General features: G+C 49.1%; 1 protein-coding gene and 1 long non-coding RNA gene across 5 annotated transcripts in view; one reads left to right on the top strand and one right to left on the bottom strand.

The window, feature by feature from the left end:
- The window catches only part of St6galnac3 (ST6 N-acetylgalactosaminide alpha-2,6-sialyltransferase 3), a 463,655-nt gene that overhangs the window by 417,677 nt on the left and 25,892 nt on the right, over nucleotides 1-20,086 (bottom strand). The gene's annotated exons all lie outside the window — the stretch shown is intronic.
- LOC126506128 (uncharacterized) lies at nucleotides 1,220-10,523 on the top strand. The gene is made up of 3 exons (XR_007593119.1): nucleotides 1,220-4,951; nucleotides 5,063-5,211; nucleotides 8,855-10,523. It is a non-coding gene; the product is annotated as an uncharacterized lncRNA (long non-coding RNA).

Genomic DNA, 20,086 nt, shown 5'->3' with positions numbered 1-20,086 from the left:
GGGTTTACGAGCAGTGTGCTACTAGTTGCTTAACGGTGACTTAGACCCAGCGTGCCTGGAGCTGGGGCAATGAGCCTGACGTGAAGAGGTGGTGAACGCACCTCCCCCACGTTAAAAGGGGTGGAGCCAAAAGGCAGTGCCGCAGAGTTGGTCCTTGCCATGCCCGCTTAGCATTTAAAAACAAAAAAAGTGCTCCTAGTCAGGAAGTGATTGCAAATATGCAATAAAGAAAGATTCAGATAAAAATAAACCTCTAAATGGGTCACAGTGTATTTAAAAAAATGATACATAGGCCTGGAAGAGAGAGGAAAAAGAGTACAGACAGCTATAAAAGAGTATAAACAGCCATAGATTAAAGGAGTAGATAATTAAATATATATTAAAAAGTAATAGAGTAATAAAAAGCCACATAAAAATGGAATATACACAGAGAATCTGGATTATGTATATTATTGTGTTTCCTTTGAATTTTTTGACTGCAAAGAGATATTTGATTCTGGGGGCTGCTAAGCTAAACCAACACACAGATAATCTTCAACACTTCTGAGACCTATGGAATATGATATTTAAAAGGTTTTAAGAATTTAGTCTTTTCTTGACCACCTGACTCCACACCCCAGGGCTACAAGCATGGACAGCCATGCCCAGCTGTAAAGTGGCCTACAACATGAATCAGAAGGGCTCCAGGGTTTATTTCCTAACTCAGACCCGCACTTTGGACAGGGATGGATGCTCAATTCTTCTCAAGTCACAGGCTGTTAACTGGCAGAGACAGCACAGCTGAACTGATTAATACAGCAATCACACCCTGCAGGGGTTACCTTGGCCCTCAGGGTATATGCTTCCTGGGAGAGCTCTAGGGGCTGTATTCTGCCTTCCTCCCTGGGGAGGTGTCTTTCTCTAAAGATGTGGGACAGAAGGGCAAAGGGACCCCTTCTGCTGTTCTGTTGCTAAGGCCAAATACTGGCTGCTTGCATTTGGGTATCCGAGCGCACAGACACAATAGAATAAAATCTCAAAAAAAATAAAATAAAAAAAAAAAAGAATAAAATCTCAAGGGCCATGGTGTGAACAGCTAGCACTACAGTCCTGGTCAGCAGGACCACCAGGGCTCACTACCCTTGCTAGCAAACATACTGAGGGAGAGCTAGCACACCCTTGATCATCTGCTGACAGAACAGAGCCTGGGTCATTCCCAACGCCTCCTGGTGTGTGTGCATCTACTGTGTAGGAAAGATAGTGCATGCTCAAGATGGCTGCCACCTACAGATCCGGTCACTACTGGCCTCGTTCCTCGGCTTCCGTCACTGGTCCCGTTGGTGGCCACTGAGGGCAGGGCTGTCAATCATTCATGACCACCTCAGCATACCCACGGAAGCAATTCCACCTTCAGTGGCCCCTGCTCCTGCTGGGTGTGGTATTTTGGCTTCTCTTTGCCTAATTCTTATTCCCCTGGTATTGTAATGAAGTACCAATTGCCTGACACGTTTCCCCAACTGTCACCTAGGACATTGCTCCACCTGGAGCTACCCATACTCCCCAGGTTTCCCTTCCTAACTAGTAGGAATCTTTATTTTGGATATGCTGTTCCTCTTTTGTTTGTATACCATGGTAACTGGTCTTCCCATCTTGTCTCTCTTCCCCCGTCAGGGCAGGAGCAGCGTGGTCTACGCAGTCCTTCATCTTGTGACAACTCTCCCAAGGCACCCACTCCACATAGGACTGTGAGCACATCCCAGAGCGGATCTGCTGCTTTCCCCTTGAACATAGCACAGTTCCAATATCTATGACTCCCGGTGGGGGGAGGGGGCTGCCACCCCTAGGTGATACAATGACAGGTGGTATTGACTTGCTTGTGTGTCCTCCATGACCTGGGACTCCTCAGCTGGGATCAGTAGCTGGACCTACCTTCCTCACACTGCTATGTTTGGGATATACTGATCGCACTCTGACACTCCCAGGATTACCAATAAAGTTTACTTTGAATCAGAGGGTGGAGCTAGCTGACCAAAATTAGCCACAGAGGTTTTGGTGGACAGAGGACATATAGCGAGGCATAGGAAGTAGTAGGGTGGGGCTTAGAAAGATTCTTGGCCCTTTTGGATCAAGGAAGGAGAGAGGGAGAGCCTCTCTGCCCCTACTCTGATCATCAGGGTCTTACCCCGATGTCTGACTCCTGCGTTTTTATTGATAAAGGATAATTAGACAAACATATCAACACCATGACAGGAGCTGTAACTGCTACATGGAAGACTGAAGTAGGGTCAAGAAAGGCAGAGAGAGAAGTAAAAGGATGAACTTGGGTCCTATAAAGTCACAAAGGTGAGCAAAACCGGAGGTGTCCCTCTAAGGCATGCGTGCCACTGAAGGGCATGGGTTTGGTCACCTAAGGTAAGTTTGGGGTACACATTACACAGTTCCTGGGCCTACACAAGACACAACTGGCTCCATATCAAGCAAGCAGCCCCTTCCTCGCTGGGCCACCTCAGAAACAGCCACCAGTGATACACAGGCTGCTTGCAATTCTATTCCAACCTTTGATGCTACCAAAAACAACACAAACAAGGAAGAAACAACATATCCCCTGTAAACTATGAAACACAGTGAACGATGTAAGCCCACTGGGTGTGCTGTTAAACAACACGGTAGACATTAAGGACAGACACATCTGTGTAACACAGATTTATTGGAATTAAAGACGGAACCTTGACTTCGTTTACACTTAAGAAAATGTAACAAAGCCTCTTCTGTATCCTTGAGTTACCACTAAGCCCCACGAGTACCTCCATGGAGAGCAGGAGGCCGATGCCCAGACAAAAAAGACAGATTCCCTTCCATCCAATAAACAATCCTAACGGCCAAATGCTGATGCTGACTGGGCGCCCGAGGAGCAGTCGGGCTTTTCCACAGCAAACTGCTGGCCATCCCGTGGCGCTTAGGTCCCATAATGCAGCACTCTCGCACCCAGAGATCCATTCACCTCCCAGAGGGCACACATGTCAAACAGCACATCGCAGTGAACACGAAAACTCCTGGAGACGATTCCAGAGTCTCCCTCCTCCCTTGGAACTTGCATTTGCAAAGCAGCACTGCAGAAGCGGGGACTCTGGAGTGTGCTACCGTCCTTACGAGAGCATTTTAGAAGCACCGAGTCAGGGGTGGCTGAAGATACGATTGAGGCGTGCTGCTTGGACTCACGCCGAGACCAGGCGTTCATCCATATCCCGGGTGGGAGCTGTTTGTGAATAGCACCCTCAGAACGCCCACTCCTCTTCTATTTTTCATACACACATAGGGTCGAGGGCAGTGTCCCTGTGCATCAGACAAATGCCTGGGTATGGAGCACGGTGTCATCTGTCCTGTGTAAGCAAACGCGGGGACTGTGCGCTGGTGATTATGTCAACGTTACAGAATAGAATCGCCTAGGAAACAAAGCTCTGGGAGTGTCCGGGAGGGGAGCTGAGGTGCAGGGACTCACTCGAGATTTAAGTGGCATCACCCTCATGGGCTGAATGTAAAAGTGCAGAGAGTTGAGTACCAGCACTTGGCTCTGGATAGTGCCTCCTGCTCCTCCCATGACGAACTGCGCCCTACAACTGTGACCCAAAATAAACCCTTCCTTCTCCGCGATGCTTCTGCCGGGTATTGTGCCACACCGTTGAGAGTGACTGACGCAGACTCAGACCTGGCGCCTGATCCACGTTCCGTACCTTGTCCCCGTGAGATGCTGGTGCTCGGCCAATAGCCAAGGGGACTTTTAGGTGTGTATGAAGGCTTGGCACTTGACTGAGGAAGGGGTACTATGTCATGAAACTATTTACTTATACTATAGGAAACAAGGCAGGGGAGGAAGGGGCGGGAGAGACTTTTCCATTAAGGGGATCACTTGGCAAGTTCTGTCTTTAGTCATTAATTTGTTTTGAAACAGGGCCCAAGGTAATGTGCACACGGGTTGGAGAGGAAGGCGAGAAAGGGGGAGAAGAGATGAAAGGGGACTCAGGGGACAGGACATGGGAGGAGGACTATGGAGAAAACAGACTTCCCTGGAACTTCCTTATCAGCAAGACTCCTGAGACAGACATCTAAAAACATCCCAAGGCCCAGTGCTGAGGCCCTTCGCCGTCTTTGGAGGGGTGCGTCTGTATTAACTTAGGTCTTGCCAATCCAGTAAAATTTCCAGACAGAATCCCAGGGGAACCTCTGTTTCCAGCAGCAAGAGGAAGATCTATACTAACCGAACACCGCTTCCCACGGGGGGCCCTCTCACTGACTCATCCATCTAAATGGGGTTCCAACACTGGCACGGGTGGCCCTGGCACATCCTGCCAGGTACTCAGAGTCTCTTCAGGAAGATGCCAGTCTCGGTGTCAAAGGAGAGAAATGAGACACCACCCACAAGGTGCACAGGGTTGAGGGGATGCCAGAACAGGAAAGGCTGAAGACATCTTACAGAATGGTCCTCTGTCCATTGGCAGGATACGCGTGCCCTGCTGAGCAGACCCACTCCAATCTCCTCAATGCATTCCAGGTACTAAAACAAGATGACTCCTTCCGGATGGGTCACAGGACTCGCACCGCCCATTGAAAACCGGTTCAGTAAGAACCTGAGTCCCCAAGCCAGGCAGGGTGAAGGGGCAGCACCCGGAGGACCACCGTCACTCCCAGCTGGTGGAGCGTGAGGAGGCTGTCGAGGAGTCCCAGGAAATGGAGGCAAAGAGGCTAGCAGTCCACACAGGGCTGAAACCTGAGAAGCACCTGATTGGAGCGCTGGAAGGGCGGGGAGGAGCCAGGATTCACTGTGAACGCGGAATCCAGGAGGCACAAGGCTTGTAGGCTGCTCCCGGTGAGATGAGCTCAGAAAGGGGCTGACCCAGAGAGTACCTTGTGAGCCTCGTGTGTAATTTTTAATTTTCTAGCAAGATAGCTTTAACAAAAAGTAAAATAGAAACAGGTAAAACTAACTTTGATATCATATCTCACTTAATCCAAAGAAATAAAATGTTCAATAAGTAACCAATGCAAAAACAATTAGCAGAATGCTTTATCTTTGCTTTGTTTGCAGTGAACAGGGGATCTCTGCAGCGCACAGGAAGCAGGAAGAGCAGCAACTCCGGATGAAGGAAAACTGGGATCACCGAGGGGCTTTTCAAAAGCTCCTCACGCCCTCCTGGATGCACCCCCACTTCTCCATCACTGCCTGACTTCACAGAGGTATTTTTATAAACACAGTCACAAAGGGAGGTGGGGGAGAGTTGGGGCAGGCAGACTGCGTTCTGTGCTGAACAATACAGCAAATGGCAGCTTCTCTGAGATGGAAACCAGACGGGTCCCTGTCAGGAAAAGTCAATACGGCTTTGAGATGCCCAGTAGGCAGAGCACGGCAGGGCCCTATCCAGGGACCTGCTACACCATGCAAGGTCACCATGGAGACAGGCTCCTCCTGGCCTGGTCAAGGCCATCTCATAGTCGTGTCCCCAAATCTTTTAGTCTCCTCGGCAGAACGGGACGTGGCTTGGGCAAAGATGCTAACGGGATGATCCTGGCTGTCTCAGACTTACCATCAGTAGAGCTGCTCCCCACCAGAGGAAGGGGGGAGATGAGGGGAAAATGCCTCACTGAGGGTCACCTTGCCCTCCAGCCATCAGCGGAAGCCAAGCTGATGTTGGTTTCCTCCCTTCTGTAGCTACTGAGCCCCTCATTGCTGTGTCAGAAACTAAAATTATTCTTTTGCTTTTTTATTAATTTATTTATTTATTAAAGATTTCTGACTCTTCCCCACCACCGCCTCCCATTTCCCTCCCCCTCCCCCATTCAAGTACCCCTCCCTCCTCAGCCCAAAGTGCAATCAGGGTTCCCTGCCCTGTGGGAAGTCCAAGGACCACCCACCTCCATCCATGTCTAGTCAGGTGAGCATCCAAACTGCCTAGGCTCCCACAAAGCCAGTATGTGCAGTAGGATCAAAAACCCGAGAAAACCTAAAGTTGCTAGAAATTCTTCCCTGAGAGAATTTGCCCATGAGAGCAAATAAAGAAAACCCTGAAGCCTGTGACGTGTAAGCAGGCCCCGGCCAGCCTTAGCTCCTGCTTTATGTTCTAGCTAAAGTACATGGACTGTGGGTGCTTCACCTCTCGCATGCGTGTGAGTGTATATCTACACACATGCACACATGCACACACATGTGCACACACACATACACACACACCACACACAAGGGGTCAGGGGAGAAAGAGGGAGAGAGAGAATATAATGGTTATGGGGCTAATGGACCAGACTCTGATGAGACATTAACATTTGCTAGCCCTGTGACCTTGAGCAAATTACTTGACCTCTGGGTGTGAGTTTCTTTTTCAAAAAAAAAAAAAAAAAGAACTTGGAGAATAACTGTCAGTACTTCCCAGAGAATTAAAAAGAGTTAATAGAGCAAAATCAGTGCATTAGAAATAGAAATCAGTAGAAGCAGGCCTGGAGCACGCTGAGAACCACACACGTGGCTGCTATCATTTGCTACATCCTTATTCTGTGCCCCATGAGTGAAAGCTCTGACTAGCAGCTGTGTATGGGAATATTTACACCTTCCTTCCACGCTCATTACTCTGCTTTTCCTGACCAGTGACCATGCCAAGCCCCTACCTGCCAGCCCCAACAAAGCACTCACATGCTGAGAAAGAGCGGCCAGGGCTCCTTGGATAGCTTCAGCTCCCTGCTCCTTCTCTCTCTATACCGCCTAACCACACACACAGCAACTGCTGCAACGCCGGTCACTCCACCCAAAGCAATGCTTTTAATTATTAGCATGCATGTCAATCACCCAGGCACCCACTCAGAACACAGAAGGCGGTTCACAAGCTCTAAATCTGGAATCCTGCATGTCTAAGTTGTCTCCAGGTGAGGTACACAACACGGGTCCACAAAAACTCTCCATTGCACTGATGGAGTGCACAGCTCCTCCGGGGCGGGGGCCAGAGCTGTGCGCACACCGTCTCCTCCAGTCACCCCAGTCTCTAGCACAAGGAGGCTGCTCAGGCAGCTCAAGCTGAGCTCCTGGAGAAGACACTGCCTACTCCTGGACCTCAAGCTCCTCTTTGGCAACTGGCAAACCCATCCAGAATGCAGGAGATGATTTGGGGTATCAGGAGTATAATCACCCCCACATTATGCATCCCAATCTCTAACTTGATGGCCATTTGCTGCCAAGAAAACACCCTGTTGTCTGTGATGTCCCCGACTGAGCCAGAGAGCCCTGAAAACCCTCTGAGGCTCAAGGAGAGCCAACCCTATCCAGCCCTACAACTCACAGAGAGAGCAGAACTTCCACCGACCTTGAGCATGTCCTCTGAATTCCTCAAGCTTCAGTATCTTCTGATGACAAGGTTAAATCTTGTCTTCCTCTACGATCCAAGGAGATTGACAGTCCACGCAAGTGTTCGCAGTGAGCCGCTGATGTAAGGCATTTGTTACTGAGACAGCTCAGCCTCCAACCCAAGGCAATGGCGGTTATTTCTCACAGAGATCTTTCCAAACCCCCTGTCGCCACAAAGCTCATTATATCCCACCGGGCTCCACGGGTTGCAGAGAGCAACATTCAGAACAAGGAAGAAAGGAAGGAAGGAAGGAAGGAAGGAAGGAAGGAAGGAAGGAAGGAAGGAAGGAAGGAAGGAAGGGCTATAATTGTCAAGGAAACGGCAGATCACTCTGGACACACCCAGGTAATTGAACCACACTGAGGCTCCCACCCTCTACCCTCAGGTCTGCTGTTCTTCATCCAGCCTTCCTAGACTGTTTCTGTGACCAACAGCCAGGGACAGGCTCATGTATGATGGACCCAGTGCAGGGCCCTGCATCCTGTCACGTGTTAACATCGTCGGCCAGGGCACACTGGGTAGAACGGGACACACAGCAAGCCAGTGCTCCCGGAACCCACTCCTCCTCACGCTCTCATGTACACAGAATGATGGCATCCTTCCCTTCAAGGCTGGAGTCCCGATTACCTGATGCTTAAGCAGTGTTCATGCATCAACACCAAACTTGCTTGAATCCCACTGGAAGGGACTGCAAAGGCCACAGCTCTTACCAAATTCTAGGTGCGGCGGTAAGTCCTAGATATAACAATATTCACAACAAGTGCTAAGACCTAAGGTCTCACCATGTGACTAACCCTGTACTGAGCCATATTCCCAGGAAGTACTCTTAACACACGCCACCACTGGAAGCTGCGACTCAGAGACAAGGCATGCGACACGACCACGCTGGCAGGGGACTTTCCTAACACACAGCATGGGTGAGACAGAGAGAGGAGGATAGTTAGGGACATCCGAGGCTATGTAGTGAGTCTGGGGCCAGCCTGGGCTGCTGCTTCAAAACAAACAAGCAAGAAAATCGGAAGAATCAGTAACTCATTTGAAATCAAGTCTGAATGTAGTACTCAACCCACAACTGGTCTACTTACTCGGTAATAGTGTGGACTGGTCTCTCATTTGCCCATCTGTAGGCTAGGCTTTCTCAAAGCTGGGCTACTACTGGCAAAGAGCATCCATACAAATCAGCAGACTGAGCCCAGTCCAGCAAGGGGGACCTGCCAATTGTGGAGACGCTTGCTCTCAGCTGAGCAGCGTTGGGAGCATGAAAGAGGCCAAGGCCCTAAGTAAGCCACACTTCAGGCTGCAGACAACACCCTTTGTTGCTTGCAGCACCTTCTAGAAGGATGAGACCTTTGTGGGCTGTAGACACAGAGCAGAGCGGGTGCCGGAGGTCGGGACCAGTTCCTACTGTGTTTCCACGTGCAAAGCCGGGGCTTGTGTGCAGGGGTGTTCCCGCTTCCACAGCCAAGTTCTCTCCATTGTGTTTCCATCCTCAGGAAACAGGGTGAGCTTGACTTCTCCTGACCCTCGGCATCTTCAGTCTCTCAACTGGACAACAGCTGACTTGCTGTGAAATTCACAAGCTTTGTGAACCTCTAGCTCAGAAGACAGACCTGAGGTAGAATTGTCACGAATGGCCGCAGATATCTGCACACACTGGGAAAACATCTCTCATTGGTGGGAAACGCTAACACGGCTGGCATCAGCAGGAATCAAGGAAAGGAGTTCTATAAACCATATTATAGAACCAAGGACTTACACGGATTCTAGGAAAGGAGTTCTATAAACCATATTATAGAACCAAGGACTTACACGGATTCTAGGAAAGGAGTTCTATAAACCATATTATAGAACCAAGGACTTACACGGATTCTAGGAAAGGAGTTCTATAAACCATATTATAGAACCAAGGACTTACACGGATTCTAGGAGGCTCTAGAGGAGCCTGGAGCTCCTAGGGGGGTCCCAGAAAATCCCCTCTCCCTCTGATTTAGCCCACATGCTCCTGTCTCTGTTGTTCATGCTAACTCGGAGTGCGTGCCCCCAGGAACTCGTCCCTACTGTCCCCTGCTTTTACTATCAGACAAGAAGCCAGACTACTTTCTTGATCTAACTCTGACATTCCCAGGAATGGAGTATGAAAAGTCCCTGGAAGACAAACAGCCGACCCGTCACGTCTGCTTCCATGCCAGTTACACAGACGAAAGAATCCAGAAGAAATTTCCTAAATTTCCAGAATTCTCTAATTTCTTCTTGGTCAAGATGAAAGGAAATGCAATAATCTGTCTTCCCACTGTGTCTTCCCAAGCCAGGCACTTCCTAAACAGGGAGGGAATTATTCAATGACAGTGCTCAGAGTCTTCTCTGGAATCCAGGAGCCTCAGGAGCTGCCTCCTTCCTGTCTCTACCAGCTCCAGGCCATCATTCCCTTGGTGACAGAGGTACTTTCTCAGAGCAAGGCCTCCACATGAGGCCACCCCTACTCTGTGTCCCCAGACTGACCATCTCTCCCTTTAGCCTCTCTTCCACAGAGCCTCCCTCCAGCCACTGTGCCAGACCAGCCAGGATCATGTGACCCCTGGAGGCCTGAGAGTGTCTGAGCTAACTTGTTTTCCTTTGCTTTGGTACAATAAGCTTAACAGGAGCAGGGTCTGTCTCTCTGGTGTGCATTCAACTCCACGGCAGAGTCTCGAGCAACAGGAAACAGTCAAAAGCCATTTAATATGCACTTTCAAGTGGAAAATTAATAAATAAACAAGTGAACTAGGCCGAGTCCTTAGCTTCCCAGTGTCCCAGGGTACAGAGCGAGGCACGGCTGGGAGTCTAGTAAACCGCTTCCCAGACCTCATTTCCTAGCTCAGAACACTGACCCAGACGGGAACCACTTGGCAGGTGATGGCTGGCAGGGGCCACTCCAAAGGGATAAGGGACACTTTGTTACACCAAGGCAACCTAAAAACAAAGTCAACTGTGGTCCCCTAAGCAGCAGAATTCCTGCACTCAAAGAAGCCAAGTTCATGTTCCTTCACAAGTGGTTTTCTAAAGTAGGCTATTGGCTACTCATCAAAAAACCAGAAAACCCAGAACATCAAGGTTTTCGCCAAAATCAAAAGCAATTGCACCATCTAGTCCTTACTCAAGACCCTCAGCCCCTGTTACATGTCAATGACTCCTGTGTACTAAAGGTATGGGTGGTTTGGGACATGGCACATGGCATATTTAAACTCTTTCTCCTGAGTTGACATTAAAAAACAGTAATGATATCCATCCCAAATTTCCCAAGAATCATTGGTGGGGGTGGGGAATGTCCTACTTTATACAGAGACAAACTAAAATATATTGACGAGTGAGAATATAGTGAACACGAAGTGGGGGAGAGAATAGCTCGGGGGTAGAGTGCTTGCCCGTAGCAGCAAGAGGCCCCCAGGACCCACATAAATAGCCAGCTGTGGTGGTGAACGCCTGCAAACCCCAGGCAGAGGGAGACAGAGACAAGTTGATCCCCAGGGCTCTCTGCATAGCCAGTTTAGACAAAACAACAAGGTGGAAGTTCAGAGAGAAACCCTGCATCAAGAGATAAGACAGAGCCAGTAAGATGGCTCAGGAGGTAATGGCACCTCCTGTCAAGCCTGACACCCTTAAGTTTGACCCCAGAATGCACCTGGTAGAACAAAGCCAACTTGCACTCACACAGATGTACACACAGGCAGAGAGTGATGGTGGAAGACTGCCCAAAAGTGACCTCTGTCTCCACACAGGCAGACACACCCATGCATCCATGCATACAATGCTTAGCGCACACACACATTCAAACACACACACACACTTTTTTTATTTTTTGTTGTTTTTAGGGGGGGTGTTTTTTGCTTTTGGGGGGATTTTTTTTTTGAGATAGTGGCTATCTTGGAACTTGCTCTGTAGACCAGGCTGGCCTCAAACTCATAGATCGCCTGCCTCTGCCTCCTGAGTGCTGGGGTTAAAGGTGTGTGCTACCACACCTTGCTGAAGTTCTTAATAAACTTAGAAAAACCAGCAGCAACTTAACTAAGCCAACCCTGCAAGAGTCCGCCCATGCCCCTGTAGCAGGAACATTTCCTTGCTTGCCTGCTTGCCTAGCAAACAATTCTATCACTCGGGTCATATCTACCGCTTTCCTGACAAAAACAAAATCTGATTTTAAAGAACAGAGGGCAAAATACAACCAGGGCCATTATTTTCAACAACGATAAGACAGAGTTCCCTGTCAACTACTGACTCCCTGGGCTGTGGCCCTGTCTCACTCCCGGCACAGCCTGGACTTACTGAGCATCCTCTATGAATCCTGGCGGACCTAAAGGCAGAAGCCCACCCTTCGCAGGCACTCCCTAGTCTGTCCCCATCGTCGCTGGATTTCCCTGAAGGCCTCCTCTTCAGCTGCAGAAGTATAATCCCACAAAAGTAATAAGGTGCTTAATTATGCATGCTTCATTGTAGGAAAATGTCTGCTCTGCATTTGTGGAAAACATGCTCACTGTAAAACCCAAAATGAGAGAGATGGCAAAAGGAGGTCACATGCTTCCCAGACGCACATCCCTGGGCCTGCTGAAGGATACGCTGTCCCTATCCTGGGACATCCTGGGACAGATCATACAAGTAATAATCCTCAATCTGCATAACTGCCGCAATATAAAAGTGCAGGACAAGGTGCCAAGAGAGCCATGCTAGGACCCCCGACTCTAGCATGGTGGTGTCTGTACTTCCTACTTCCTTCAGAGTGGTCTCTCCCACCCACCTCACATTAGACAGTGTAAACTGTTTGGCAACAGAGAGTCTGCTTGTCATTTCCAAAGCCCATGTCCACAAACAAGGGAGGTTCTTGTCTCAATGTCCCTCAGAAATCACCAGAACAATAGGGAGCAAGAAAGCTGTCACTGAGTTCCATGGCCACAGATGAAACCCAGGGAATGGCACTTGCTGTCTCTCTGAAGCAATCAAGCCACCACTGGCCAAAATGGGTCACCACTGAGCCTTCGGTGAGGTCACTGCAGCATCCCAAGTTCCCGATCCTTCATTTTCCCCAAGAATCTTGCAAATGTGTGCAATAGCCCATCACCACCGTTGCTTTACCTACGAGTTCTGGTTTGCAATTATGACCTCATAATGGTGTCATCTGGACTCTCTGCCTGGCCTAGCCTGATGATGTCATCAGACGAGCCGGATTCCCCAAGCCCCGCATTCAGCAGAAGGGTAGCTCACTGAGGTGTCAGCCGTGCTGTGGGTGAGGCTATGTTAGCCTCTTCCTATATGACTGTCCACGTTAAGCCAGGAGTTAGTGGTGCATGCCTTTAATCCCAGCACTCGGAAGGCTGAGGCAGGTGGATCTCTGTGAGTTTGAGACCAGCCTGGTCTACAAGAACTAGTTCCAGGACAAGCTCCAAAGCTATAGAGAAATCATGTCCTGGAAAACAAAACAAAACAACAACAACAAAAAAAGACTGTCCAAGTTGTGATATCTGCTTACTACCCCACCAACACACTAAGTGTAAATCTCAATCCTTTCAAATTTACACACACACACACACACACACACACACAATCTTCTCAAAAAGTAACAGAGAGCAAAATTTACTCACTAAGAAATGCTAAGTCCAAAAGCCAGGTGTCACAGTACCCACTAAATTAAAAATCTCATAATCTCATAGGCAGCACAGCCCCTAGCGTGTCTAAGGCAGTGGTTCCCAACCTTCCTAGTGCTGCGACCCTTCCACACAGTTCCTCACGTTGTGGTGAGCCCCCACCATAACATTATTTCTTTGCTACGTTGTAACTGTAACTTTGCTACTGTTGTGAGAAGTACTGTAAACATCTGATGTGCAGGCTACCTGACACATGCTACCCTGTGACCCCAGGGTGGGTCACAGCCCACAGGTTGAGAACTGTTGATCCAGACCTTGCTCCCAGGCCTTTCAGAACCTGGAGCAGTGGATCACAGTTTCCAGAGATTCCATTAGTCTTCCTCTGAGGCAGATCCCCTCTGCTTGGCCTGAGAATTGGTTCACCAGGCCTGAAGAAGCTGGCATCTTCTTTTCCACACCTTCCTAGAGTGGAACAAGGCATCTTCACTCCTCATGAACACAAAGATTCTCTGCCTACTCCTGGGGTGCGGGTCCATCCACACGAGTTCAGCCCCACACTCCTCATCACGCCTAGTCTCAAACAAGGGGCAAGTCTGGCACCCGCTGTCAAATGTACACAAAATGTATTTAAAATGCAAAAGCCTTTCATTCTTTGTATGCAAGGCTTTTAAACACCTTAGGAAAGCAGCCTTGGTATGCTAAGGCCACGTACTAGTAGACCAGGTCACTGTTTACACAGCCTGTTCCCGTAGGGTTCAATTTGATCTTTGGACTTCCGTGTCTACACAGAAACTTAGGATCACCTAATGCAGCCTTCTCGTCTTGGAAAGCCCAACTGCCGCGCACCGCGCCCCCATGTCTGCACTCTGTGCACTGGCACCCAGTTACCGAGCTTCGGGCAAGGTGCTGGAGGTTAAAATACACAAACACACACAGACAGAGAGACAGAGATATGGGTCATCTTTGAATTCCCCAAGAATGCTCCCTTTATTGTGTTCAGGGGCAGATTATACAGAGATAACCACGCCCCAGCCAAACTCACCAGAAACCACTGTCCTGCCATCAGGAACTCCTGAAGGTCTCGTGCTCAGAGCAGCTGTAGGCACTCAGATCAGGGGATTACAAGAAATTCAGGATCTGGGGTCTCACTGCTCCCAATATCTCCCCCCTAAATTTTTTATAAAACAGAAGACCCTCCTGACCACACAGCCTTTCGGTCACTTTGATTGAACCTGTACTCAGTAGAGAGTAGACAGCATCTCCGCAGGAGAATACTGGCTTTTAGGGAACACAAGAGAGCAACTTAAGCCTGTAAGACAGGTAGATTCAGGTATCCCAGAGACTGTTGGTTCCTCATACTATTTCCCACACACCCTCTTCTTTCCCTCAAGTGAACAGAGGTGTGTGACCATTTCAGACTCGGGACTTTTAAGTTTCTTTGCCAACTGCCACTGCCTTCTCGTCCCGCTGCTACGTTCTCGGGCAGCCCAGTGGGGTCTGTGCTCCAGCTTGTCTCTGCTCCAGCACTTGTTGTTGCGTTTGCTGATACTCCTGGCACCGCTGTGGCATCCGCCAGGCTAGGCACCGACTGGGCTGAGGCAATGTGCCTTCCACCACAACCCTTTGAGAACTTACAGGTGCTATGGTGAATTCTACACTCTAACCAGCAGCCGGACAAGAGGGAGTCGGAGTTCCCACTTCCCTGAATGAGCTCCTAAGTGGAAGGAGAGTTTCTTGCATCGTAGAAACACACAACTAATAAATTCAGGAAATATTTGATATCTAAAGATAGCGAAAAAGACTGGCCTTGGGGAAAGCGGTAAGAATTCCTCTGAAGCAGTTCTGTGGACTCTGAAACCTTTGAGGTCAAGTGTTTTAACCTCAGGGAGACTTGAGTTTCTACAATCCAAGTCATCCTGGGTAGCACCTGCGGTGAGTGGCAGGGATTTGCCCAGTGAAGAATGGTGCAGCTAATGAAACGGTCTGTCAGGTCTGAAGGCCAGGACTCACTAATCCCAACATCAGTGAGCTGGCACCCCAAAGCCAGAGTATGAACGAGGAGCAAGGTGAATTCGGTAAGACCTGTCTCTCCCAGAAAAGCGGAGTTTATGTGTACCCTCTGTTCTGTGCTCGGATTCACAGTGATTCAAAAACAGGCAAAGAATGATAGGGCTGTGCATTTAGGTCCTGGTTTCCACCTCCACACAAATGAGGCAAGGTCTTCTATTCGACAGTAAGTAATAAGCACCCTGGCAGTATCAATATCTAAGCTTCCCAGTGTCTTCATACAAAGGTACGTTAGACAGAATGAATGATCCCATTCTTTCCTGAGAGCGTGATACCAGGGAATGGAGGGGCATGGACCATATGGAAAAAAATAAAGAAAATGAAAAAAAAAAAATCAGAAAAAATTCCTATCACGTAGAAACAAAACAAAGAGCTAGGTCTGGCCAGCCCAGCAAGTGTCCATCCAGACATCCAACAGACAAGGGAGCAAATTCAATTCACATGAAAATTCTCAGCTCATTGCCTGGTCTTCTCATAGGCGGCCTCAGAATTTTCCAAATGAATGTGCAATCTGGTACCTGCTCGGCTGCTGACCATTCCCCCGGTGGAAATGTATCTTAATAATTAGTCAGCAGAGGAAACAGTAGAAGAACAATCAACATGATCCCTTCCTAAGCCTATGCTGCAAAGATCAACTCCCCAGCCCTCCCCTCTCTGCTCTGCTCCCAGCCCAACTCACAAGGCGGCAGCTGCTTCACTGTCTCCAGCAGCTCCTACGGGACTCAGGAGAGATAGCCCCTGAGTGTGTGTGAAAGCCCAGGCTCTGCATGACACCCTGGCAGGCAGAGGGTCACAAGGTCAAGTTGGCTTCTGTCTCTGTCTGTTTGCCCTAAGAACTGACCCACTAGGTCAGAGGAAGTCGATTCCTTACGTACCATCTCAAGATAAGATGGAATACGTAAGGACACACACAGTCACATGACCAGGAGACATTCTAGATCCTGGGAAGACAGATGTGGCTACTTGTCTGTATTCAGCAAAAGTTAAGACATTCTAGGGTCATGTACAGGTAGCCCTGGAGCCAACAGACCCTGCTAGCCACTTCTGTCACAGCTCTCAAGGTGAGGCCCGGGCCCTTCTCAGCTCAGTTTACTGCGGGATTTGGTTTTCTTAGTGGAACATAATGCCCTTCTGCTTCAAGAAGTCTCCAGTTACTCTTGGCCTCAGGGAGGGAGCAGCGGACTCCTCCTCCCCCTCCTCCTTCTCCTCCTCCTTCTTCTCCTGCTCCCCCTCCTCCTGCTCCTTCTCCTGTTCCTCCTTCCCCTCCTCCTGCTCCTCCCCCTCCTCCGAGGTGAGTCAGCACACACACAAAGACTGCCACTCTTTGGCAACCAGCAGCTCCTGCTTATGTTGATGGAAGTCAGACCTAGAACGCCGCAAGTGAGGCCGAGGCGCACTGTTCTCTGTGACCATGAGTTATGTGCACCGTTCCTCCCGGGAACTCAAAGGCTGCACCAGATCTGTCAGAGAATCTACAGCTCATCTAATGAAATAATAGGAAAACAGAGGCCTGGCGCCGTAGATGTCTGATTAGCTGTCATTCTGATTCAAGCAAGGTGCTCCAGAGGGAATGCGCTTGGATTTCAGATGCGAATTTTTCATTGTCTTCAGATAAACATACATCCTTGCATGCGCGTGCCACATACACACAGACACAGATACATACACACACACACACATATATATACCTCTCATCCACAACACCATATACCTGCATACACACACTCACATACATATATATATACACACATATATGCACTTATGTACATATACACATTCACACAGCATACATACATACACACACATACATACATATACTCATGCACACATATATATACATAACATGTGCATACATACATATACCCATATGTGCACACATAAACCTGTACTCATGCCACACACATATACACTCAGTCACACACACACACACACACACACACACACACACACTGCAGTTCTAAGAAGGCATTGTGCTTGTATTGCCTTTTCCACAATGACAGGGGCTAATATCCAACAGTCTGGCTTCATTATCACTGAGGGGTCCCCCACCACCACCATCCTGGTTTGTTTCAATGGGAGATTTAAATTTACCACAAAGCATTTTAAACCCTGTCCCACCAAGTGTCAGGACAAATCAGTGCAAAGACGGTGCTTTGGGCACAGGCTGTCTGCCACCTTGAGCAATCCCAGAGTCACTGCCTCCACTGCTGTCTGTCCAATAGGGCATTGGCCATGAGCAGGCTGACCTCAGCTGAGCTCAGTTGCCTCAGCTGCCAGGGCGCAGGCTCCATCTCTACCTCCAATCATAACGGGGAAACCCTAAAATACTCAGTGTGTGATCAAACCAAAAAGGGGCCACACCGCAGAACCAGGACCCCAGCCAGTAGACCTTAGAGGGCTTCAAAGGGCCTATGAACCCCCACAAACTGCTCACTCAGCTGAAACAGCCCAGGGCTAGGATCCTAGCTGGTGGCCCTCAGCGGGGCTTACCAGGGCCTGCGAGTCTCTACAAGTACATATGAAGCTGTGTCATGTGAGTTATGTGTTATGTTGGCTGCTGTATATTAACAATAATGAGAAGTCCAGCTAGGTGACTCAAGGCCCTTGCCACCAAGCCTGACGACCTGTGTGTGATTCCTAAGACCATGGTGGCAGGAGCGAGTTGACTCCCACAAGCTCTTCTCTGACCCCTACAAGTACCCAAACACCCACACGCACACACTCACACGCACAACTAATTAACTTTTTAAATTAAAGATAACAAGAAAACTAAAATAACAAAGAGTAAGAATTTTACAAGAAAAAAAGGCAATCGTGGTATTTATAGAATAGATGGAGTTAGGAACACTGGACAGGACTCTCCAGAGAGCAGACAGTGTCAGGAACACTGGACAGGGTCAGAGAGTGGACAGTGTTTGTTAGGGACACTGGACATGGCTCTTCAGAGAGCGGCAGTGTTAGGGACACTGGACAGAGCTCTCCGGGAAGGCAAGTCTGGGATTGAGTCCACACTGACTGCTGACCTTACAAATGTGGGCAAGTTCTTACATTTCAGAGCCACTGCCATAGCTCAGTGAGATGAGGGTTAGACATGAGAGATCTCCCTGGAGCACTGGCTGCATGGCAGAAGTGAGGCCGCCTGACCACAGTGTGCCTGACCCACAGTAATTAACAGTGGCCGGGTGGTTCCCATCACCCCGGTGCTCAGTGGGTTAGCCAAGGAAGAAGTTAGTCAGGAAACTGACTGAGTTGATTCAGACTTAAGCCGTAGCTTCTCCTGCTGCAGACCATCAAGGGAAATTCCCTTTATAACCTTCAACCATGCCACCAGGAAGACTCTGAAGGAAGCCTGTGTGTTTCTTCCCCAAAACTAATAACTGGAGAGCATGTGACAGTTTGCTACAGAAGGGGAAAGAGAAGCTAAGTTCTGGGACGGTAGCAAGGAACCCTTTAGTCTTCTGAGGATGTAACATTTTTGAGCAGAAGAAAGGTCAAGTCTGCTTGCATTTCAGAGTGAATGCTCCCACACACATTTCCCACGGCAGCAGGGAGCCCCAGGGGCACAGACACTTAGGAACTGTCACCGTCCTGTCCATCCACTTCAGCAAACGTGTGTACGTCACTGTCTCAGCGCCCGGTTTTGGGCTGAAATGAAGCCATGCCCTCGGTAGCCCGTAGCATTCCTCCCGCTTGAATTACGGGTTTTTCTGCCTGCTTAATTTGGGAGGATTTAAAGAATGCATTTCGTGGCTGTTTCTCTGCCTCACGCCACCGAATGGCAAGACTACTTCAGCTCTTGAGGAAGTTGGCTTCACACGGCCGTAGGAGTCATCGGCAGAGTGGTACAGAGAAAGACCGAGATCCCGGGCAGCACGCACACCACGAAGCGCAAACCGGGAAGGGAGGTAGTAAAGTCCTCCCCAGATCTGTCACGGACTCCTCAGAGCTCAGCTGTCAGTCCCTCTGACACCAACTACACAGCAAATGATCTGCTGGTAACAACACATTTTCATGGATTAGTTAAAATGAAATTCCAATTTGGCTTCATTATCATCTCCATCGTAGCAACAAGTAAGTGCGCATGATTTCTCTGACTGCCTGTTACGTTCTGAACTAGGCGTTTTGTGTATATTAGTCCTTAAAGACTTAATCATGTGTGCACACATGGGAAACGTGTGTGGAAATAAGCATGTGGGTACAGGTGCCCGAGGGGTCCAGAAAACGGTGCCAATCCCCTGGAGCTGTATTTGCAGGCATGTGAACCACCCATATGAGTGCTAGGAACCAAACTCAGGCCATCTGCAGTAGTGTGTGCTCCTAACCGCTGAGACATCTATCCAGCCCCCCCCCCCCAGTGTGCGCTCCTAACCCCGGGGGCATCTCTCCAGCCCCCTGAGTGTGTGCTCCTAACCGCTGAGACATCTATCCAGCCCCCTGAATGTGTGCTCCTAACTGTGGAGACATCTCTCCAGCCCCCTGAGTGTGTGCTCCTAACCGCTGGGGCATCTCTCCAGCCCCCTGAGTGTGTGCTCCTAACTGTGGAGACATCTCTCCAGCCCCCCGAGTGTGTGCTCCTAACTGCTGGGCTCTCTCCAGCCCCCTGAGTGTGCTGTTTCCTAAGGACACATCACTGCTGTCATTTGACTGTGGAGAAGACCGAAGCTCAGCTTTAGGAACTTGCCTGATACCAGAAGAAGGCCCAGCAAGCAACAAACCACACTCTTCACGCCAATGGGGCTGACTCCAAAGCACACCCTCACTCTAAGTTCCATGCCCAAAGGACTAAATTTTCTAAATCATGTGAGGAATTGCCTCTCATAAAAGAGAGCTAATCTTTTGGGGGGGGAGACAGAAAGAAAGCAATTTGAGGTGGTATTTGTACAATAATTTTAGGAATGTAATAGCAGAAGATAATGGTACCAGCAATCCAGCATGTCCTTTATGGCCCATTAATACATGCCTGGAGTGGCCAAAGGCTGTGCCTCTGACTCAAGGCAAGTGCTAATGGGCAATAAGGTTTGCCTTGTCACGTCTTAATGCCGTAAT

This window comes from Alexandromys fortis, unplaced genomic scaffold, assembly GCF_014885135.2.
Source record: "Alexandromys fortis isolate MF-2015 unplaced genomic scaffold, M_Fortis_MF-2015_v1.1 scaffold_68, whole genome shotgun sequence".
In the NCBI taxonomy this organism is placed as follows: domain Eukaryota; kingdom Metazoa; phylum Chordata; class Mammalia; order Rodentia; family Cricetidae; genus Alexandromys; species Alexandromys fortis.
Note: the sequence above shows the minus strand (reverse complement) of the source record. Positions and strands in the feature narration are given on the sequence as shown.